Source organism: Elephas maximus, chromosome 3 (assembly GCF_024166365.1).
Source record: "Elephas maximus indicus isolate mEleMax1 chromosome 3, mEleMax1 primary haplotype, whole genome shotgun sequence".
NCBI lineage: Eukaryota > Metazoa > Chordata > Mammalia > Proboscidea > Elephantidae > Elephas > Elephas maximus.
In genome coordinates this window covers 157285019-157291281 of record NC_064821.1, presented here as the reverse complement: position 1 = coordinate 157291281, position 6263 = coordinate 157285019, and the positions used below count along the sequence as shown (strand labels likewise).

Sequence of the window (6263 nt, the reverse complement as noted above, 5' to 3'; positions counted from 1 at the left end):
CGATAAAAAGCAATTAACCATGTTTAACGTTTATACACTCAGACAAACCAGACAAACTCATCTGGTGTGACTCAAAGTCGACCACATGCTGTTGAGGCTACAAGACAGGGCTCTGACACTTACACAGCCACAGTCTGTTTTCTGAGGGCTTGGCCACGTCCATTACATTCCCATTTCTCATATATAATTCACTGTTTCTTAGTTGTTTTCTAAAGTGTACTGTGAGGTAAAGGATTTAAGTTCATCCAAATCATTTGGTCTTTGACCTTGGTTTCAGAGAGATAACTCTAAACCAAAATATATAAAATGAAATCCATTGCTGTCATTTCAGACTCATAGTAAACCTATGGAACAGGGGGAAAAAAAAAACCCTTGTCATGGAGTCTGACTCATAGGGACTCATAGGGACCCTATAGGACAAAGTAGAATTACCCCATAGAGTTTCCAAGGAGCACCTGGTGGATTTGAACTTCAGACCTTTTGGCTAGCAGCCATAGCACTTAACCACTATGTCACCAGGGCTTTTGTAGGACATGGAAGAGCTGTCCAGTAGGTTTCCAAGCATGTAAATCTTTATGGAAGGAGATTGCCGCAACTTTCTTCTGCAGCGTGGCTGGTCTGTTCAAACCACTGACCTTTGGGTTAGTACCCTGGCACTTAACCACTGCCCCACCAGGGCTCCTTGAGATAACTCTAAATCCTTGGAATTTGCTGAGTAATTGAAATGCCCTTTTTTTTTTTTTTTTTCCTACAGGCCTCTAGAGGACACCTGAAAGTTTATGCTAATAAGGTGACTTAGGTGGGGGCCTGGCCAGGCTAGAAAGACCACCTCACGATATCAGCCAATCAGAGGGTGAGGAAGTGGGGGTGTGGGGGGGGTGTGGAATAAGCTTTGCTGGAATGTCCTTATATATTGGATGCAGGCCACACACCTGAGAAAACTCCTCTTACAGTTGATTGGCTGATCACATGAGATCACATCATGGAGGTAATTATACAATACTACATTATGAAAAAGCAATCAGTCCAAAGTCTGCCAAACCACTGAGAATCATAACCTAATCAAACTGATACATAATAAAAACTATCATGGGTCCTGTGTGCTCAACCTGCCATCATGTGGCTGGCTGATCGCCCCCACCTCCACTGGGGACTGGTGTCATATCAGGGAGTCAGAGTTGTTCCCTGCTGTTGGCTGTTTGGGCACTCATGGGGGAGTGGAAACCCATGTCACTGAGCCCAGGTGTAATTTGCATCCATGCTGCTAGGCCACTTTGTTTATAAGTCCATTGGGCAGCCCTAGACTTTCCATTTGGTTCCTTTTGATGGTTTTCACAGCTCTGTGGAGCTTGTCTATCAGACCACTCATTGACATCATGTTTTCTCTGTGTGTGTGTGTGTCTGTAAAACAGCGGCTTTGAAGTCGACTAAACCTAACATCTAGGACATCTTGGAATTGGAAGTCGGTTTCTATTGACTTATTTTTCTCTTGAACACCCAACACGTGTTTCTTCGCATGTCTAGTATTGTTGAATTATTGGACACTTTGAATGATACATTGTAGTGTATTCTGGTATCTTTCTCCGGATTAGCAATTTTTGTTCTAGAAGCCTTTATGGGGCAGTTCTACTGTATCATATCGGGTTGCTGTGAGTTGGAATTGATTTGATGGCACACAACAACAACAAGAAGCATTTTGATTACTGGCTGATTACTTTGAACTTGTGTAGGACTGGATTTAGGCTTTAAAGTGAACCTGCAGAAAGCTCAAGGTGTTTATCAAAACACTCTAACCTGTTGGAACTCAACTTCCAAACACTGTCTCCCCTGCAGCTCTGTCTTATCAGGGCTTGGGTTGCAGCACAGTTAGGGACTGTCAAGAGTAGACCTTACATTAGGGTGTGGCTTCGGCTCTTAAAGCACACCCTTTCTGGAGAGAGTCTCCGCTGGGTGCTCAGAGTGGTAAAGAGTTGTTAACAAAGCTTGAATTCCAACATTGCCTGGTACTGACCTCTAGGACCTCTGTTCTGTTCTCTATCCTGTAGCATCTGTCCTCTGGCAAGCCTTGGGTAGCACCTTCCTGCACATGAGCAGCCCAGTACTCAGCAAATGACCTGCAGTAGACCTAGAGATGGACTTCTGAAAACTGGCCTCTAAACCATTTTCTCCCTTCCAGTGCTCTAATCTGTCCTAACCCTGATCTCTGCCTCCTCGTGTGAGTACCATGCTCTGCTGGGATTTCAGCTTGCTGAAATTTTGTACCACCATCAGGAATTCTTCCCAACCCTCTCTCAGGGATCACAGTCTTGCACTGCTTCTGTCCAATGTCTGTAAATTGGTGCCTCACATATTCTGTCATTTTTATGGTTGTTTAAAGTAAAAAGACTAATCTGGGAGCAGTTACCATGTCACAGCTGCAGGTGAACAGAAGGGCGCACTGGCTTCAGCAGACCGCCTTTAAAACGGGGGCTTTTCCACATGGATTCTTGTCAGTGCCTTTGCAAATGAGGGTTTAATCACATGTGTTACTGATTTCAAAATAATTTGAGTATTATTTTCCACATTTTCAAATGACCTGGACCAAGGAGTTTCTTTAAAAAATTTTTTTTTTTTTTATTAACAAGTACAGTCAAAAATGACCTGGGACTGCTAGATTCACTTTCAGCATGATGGTCTCACAATATCTAGGTTGAATATCCTGTTCTCTGGGGATAATCCAATACTCCTGACTCTCCTAGGACCACAGAAGAGAGAACAGGGGTAGGAGACCTGTAAGGGACCAATACTTGTCCTGTTAGAGAGGACTGGGCCTCGGCTGGGTAGGTCCAGTAGAAAATGATGGCATTCCCAGAATCAGGAGACAGGTGGAGAGATGAGAGGCCGCTATGAGGGGCAGAGGCGGGGAGGAGAGGCCTAGAGAAACAAGCTGTCTTTACTGGGGCCAGTGAACAGATAGATCCTGGGATCTTCCTCAACTTTTCTTTTCATCCTGCCAATCCTGTCCCGCTTCCCTCTGAATCTCCCTCTTGATAATTTTCTCCATCCCAGTCTAGGCAGGATGGAGCCAGAGGCTTGGTCCCACTGCATCTTATCTCCCATACAAGCTAACCTTTCTCCTGTGGGGACCCTCTGTGGGGATCTGTTGAAGTCTGTACACCTTTCTTGGAATGATGGCTTTTTATGCATAGAATAGAGCATTTAGAATGACAAAAAGAAGCCAATTACTTTCCAATCATCTCTGTAAGGCTTCCACAGCCTGATAGGAGAGAGAATGAGATGGTATCAGCCCCCCAAGCATAGAAAGCAGAACTAAGGTAGACCAAACTAAGAAACCTTAAGTTTAGTCAGTCGGTCTCAGGGAAATTGAAACTACCAGACGTCATTCTTCTTTACCGTCCGAACAGAAAGGGTGGTAGTTCCCAGGAGCAGAGCTCCAAGAGGAAGGAGCGCAGGACTCCTCGTGGCCTTCCAGGTATCCTCATGGCCCCAGGAGCAGCTGCACCCGGATCCTCCAAAACACAATGCCCAGAAGGTGGGCGATACTCAAGACTTTGAAATTAGAAATCTTGCGCGGTACAGACCGAACTAGAAGGATGACGAAAAGCTTTAAGCTTCTCTTCTCTCTAGCAGCCTGAGATCAGTTGCCCAAATGTAAGATACCTGGGCAAAGACTGAAGTCAACTTGGGCGCGTTCCTGATGAGGAAAGTGAGGTTTGCAGCGAGAGTTGAATGGATTTCCTTGGTCCCAGAGCTGGTCGGCACTGAGTCAGGGTCCAGTCCCCTGAAGCGTACTGCTTCTGAGCAGAAGAGGGGAGCCGGGCAGTGGATTGAAACTGCTGCGCAGAGCGGGCATCTGACTGCGGGAGCGACTCCACCCTCCCTTGGGCCCTGAGAATGGCCTCCACCTGTGCTCTTTTCCTCCAGGCGGGACTTCAGACGTCCACGGAAAGAAAGGACCGACGACCAGGATCTAAGGGTCTCTTTCAACCTACCCCATGAGGTCCCACCGAGACTTCTCAGAAATCTACCCTCTTCGTGCTGCTACTGCAATTTGCAAGCTTTCCACGACCATCGTGGGTGCTTTTCTCTGAGTTCCTTAGGCACAAGTGAAATTGCCCGCGGCCCCAAGTGCACCTGCTGTTTCTCTGCCTCCGCTTCCTCAGGGCGTGGTCGGGAGCCTCTTCCCGCGCACTCCTCACTTTCTCCCTGGAGGCTGTGGGGAAAATAAATCTAAATAAATCTAAAGCAAAAGGAATACGTCTAGTAATAAACATAGAATTAAAACCAATAAACCATTGCCTCGAGTAGGACGGGGTACTACTGCCCCATAGGGTTTCCAATGAACAGGCTAATGTGTGTGAACTGCCGACCTTCTGAGTCACAGTCATAGCTCTTAACGACTATGCAAGAAGAGCTTTCAAATGGAGTGTTGTTGTTTTTGTTGTTAGGTGTCCTCCAGATGGTTCTGTCTCATAGCCACCCTATGCAGAACAGAAGGAAAACACCCACTGCTGGTTCTGGCACCATCCACACTATTGTTTTTATGCTTGAGCCCATTGCTGCAGCCGCTGTGTTAATTCATCTGGTTGACGGTCTTCCTCTTTTTCTCTGACTCTCTACCAAGGATAATGTCCTTCTCCAGGAGCTGATCCCTCCTGATAACACATCCAAAGGATGTGAGAGGTAGTCTCACCATCCTTGCTTCTAAGGAGCATTCTGGTTGTACTTCTTCCAAGACAAGTTTGTGCATTCTTCTGGCGGTCCGCGGTACATTCAATGTTCTTTCACCAACACCTCAATTCAAAGGCGTCAACTCTTCTCTGGTCCTCCTTATTCACTGTCCAGCTTTTACATGCATAGGAGGCAAATGAAAACACTATGGCTTGGGTCAGGCACACCTTAGTCTTCAAGGTGACATCCTCGCTTTTCAACACTTACATGGATGTTGATTGTGAATCCAAGTAACTGAAATTGAACCCTTGACAACCTCAATCTTTTCTCCTTTTGTTTATGATATTGCTTATTGGTCCAGTTGTGAGGATTTTTGTTTTCCTTATGTTTAGGTGTAATCCATTTGTAAGTGCTTCAAGCAAGGTTGTATCATCTGCATAATGCAGGTTGTTAATGAATCTTCCTCCAATTCTAATGCTCCATTCTTCTCCATATAGTCCAGCTTCTTGGATTATTTCCTAACCATAGAGATTGAATAAGGTATGGTGAAAGGATGCCGCCCTGACAAATACCTTTCCTGATTGTAAACCATTCAGTATACCCTTTTTCTGTTCGAACGACTGCCTCTTGGTTTATGTACAGGTTCAGTTTATTATCGAGGAAGAAAATAACAAACTAGTGTGCAAGTTTGCAAGGAGCCCTCAAAAGGCTACAAAGCTATAGAAGATTTGCAGCTGTATTTGGAACTAAACTACAGTTGTTAAACATTATCCTACTCTTAGTAAACACTCAGCTTTCCTCAGGTATTTAAGCAGGTATGAAGTTTGCTCCAACGCTCTGTTCTTCATAATTTCTTATCATTGCCTCTTACGGTAGCACCTGACAGTTATGCACTGGACAGTGTACGTGACTGGTTACTTTCTCAACATTCCTTGGAAAGGCCCCGGGCGCAGAGCAGGGGGGCGCAGTGGACTCCCGGAGGGAAGGCTGGGGCAGATCTCTGCAGCCTGGGAACGCGGAGTCCTGCTGGGCGGTGGTTTGTCCCGCTTCCTTCCCTGCAAGTGCTAAGCAGCGACTGTGCGCCTCCCACTGCGCGGGACTGAGGGGGTCGGAGCCCCTCAGCTGACTCCGGCTCGATATCAGTGCCCAAGCGTGTCCAAGGGCAAGACTCTCGACCTAAGTGTGTCTTGTGTTCCCCGGTTTCTGGAGAGCGCAGGGTTGGGCAGGCCAGAAAGATGTAAAGACATCTCCAGCCTGGGGTTAAAGGGCAATTCCTGACATCAAAGGATAAGTTTGGGAGGCAAATTTCGCGCGTCTCTGTGGCGCAATCGGATAGCGCGTTCGGCTGTTAACCGAAAGGTTGGTGGTTCGAACCCACCCGGGCACGATGGTACGATCTTCTTCATAGCTGCTTAAAGGCAGCTTTAGATTGTCTGTGATTCTTTTTTTTTTTTTTTTTTTAAACCTCAGAGCCCTCTGGGTCTCCATCCGCTTAGAATCAGACTCCAAAATATCCTTTGCGAAGATTCAAGTCCCATTTAATGGACTAAACGAAGAAATTTTTCGGTAAAAGATATATTTTCCACCAAGCC

The 6263-nt window shown here is 46.1% G+C and overlaps 1 non-coding gene across 1 annotated transcript; it reads left to right on the top strand.

The window, feature by feature from the left end:
* The first annotated feature begins 5984 nt into the window (after window positions 1-5984).
* TRNAN-GUU (transfer RNA asparagine (anticodon GUU)) lies at window positions 5985-6058 on the top strand. The gene has a single exon. It is a non-coding gene; the product is annotated as a tRNA-Asn (tRNA).
* The last annotated feature ends 205 nt before the right edge of the window (window positions 6059-6263 follow it).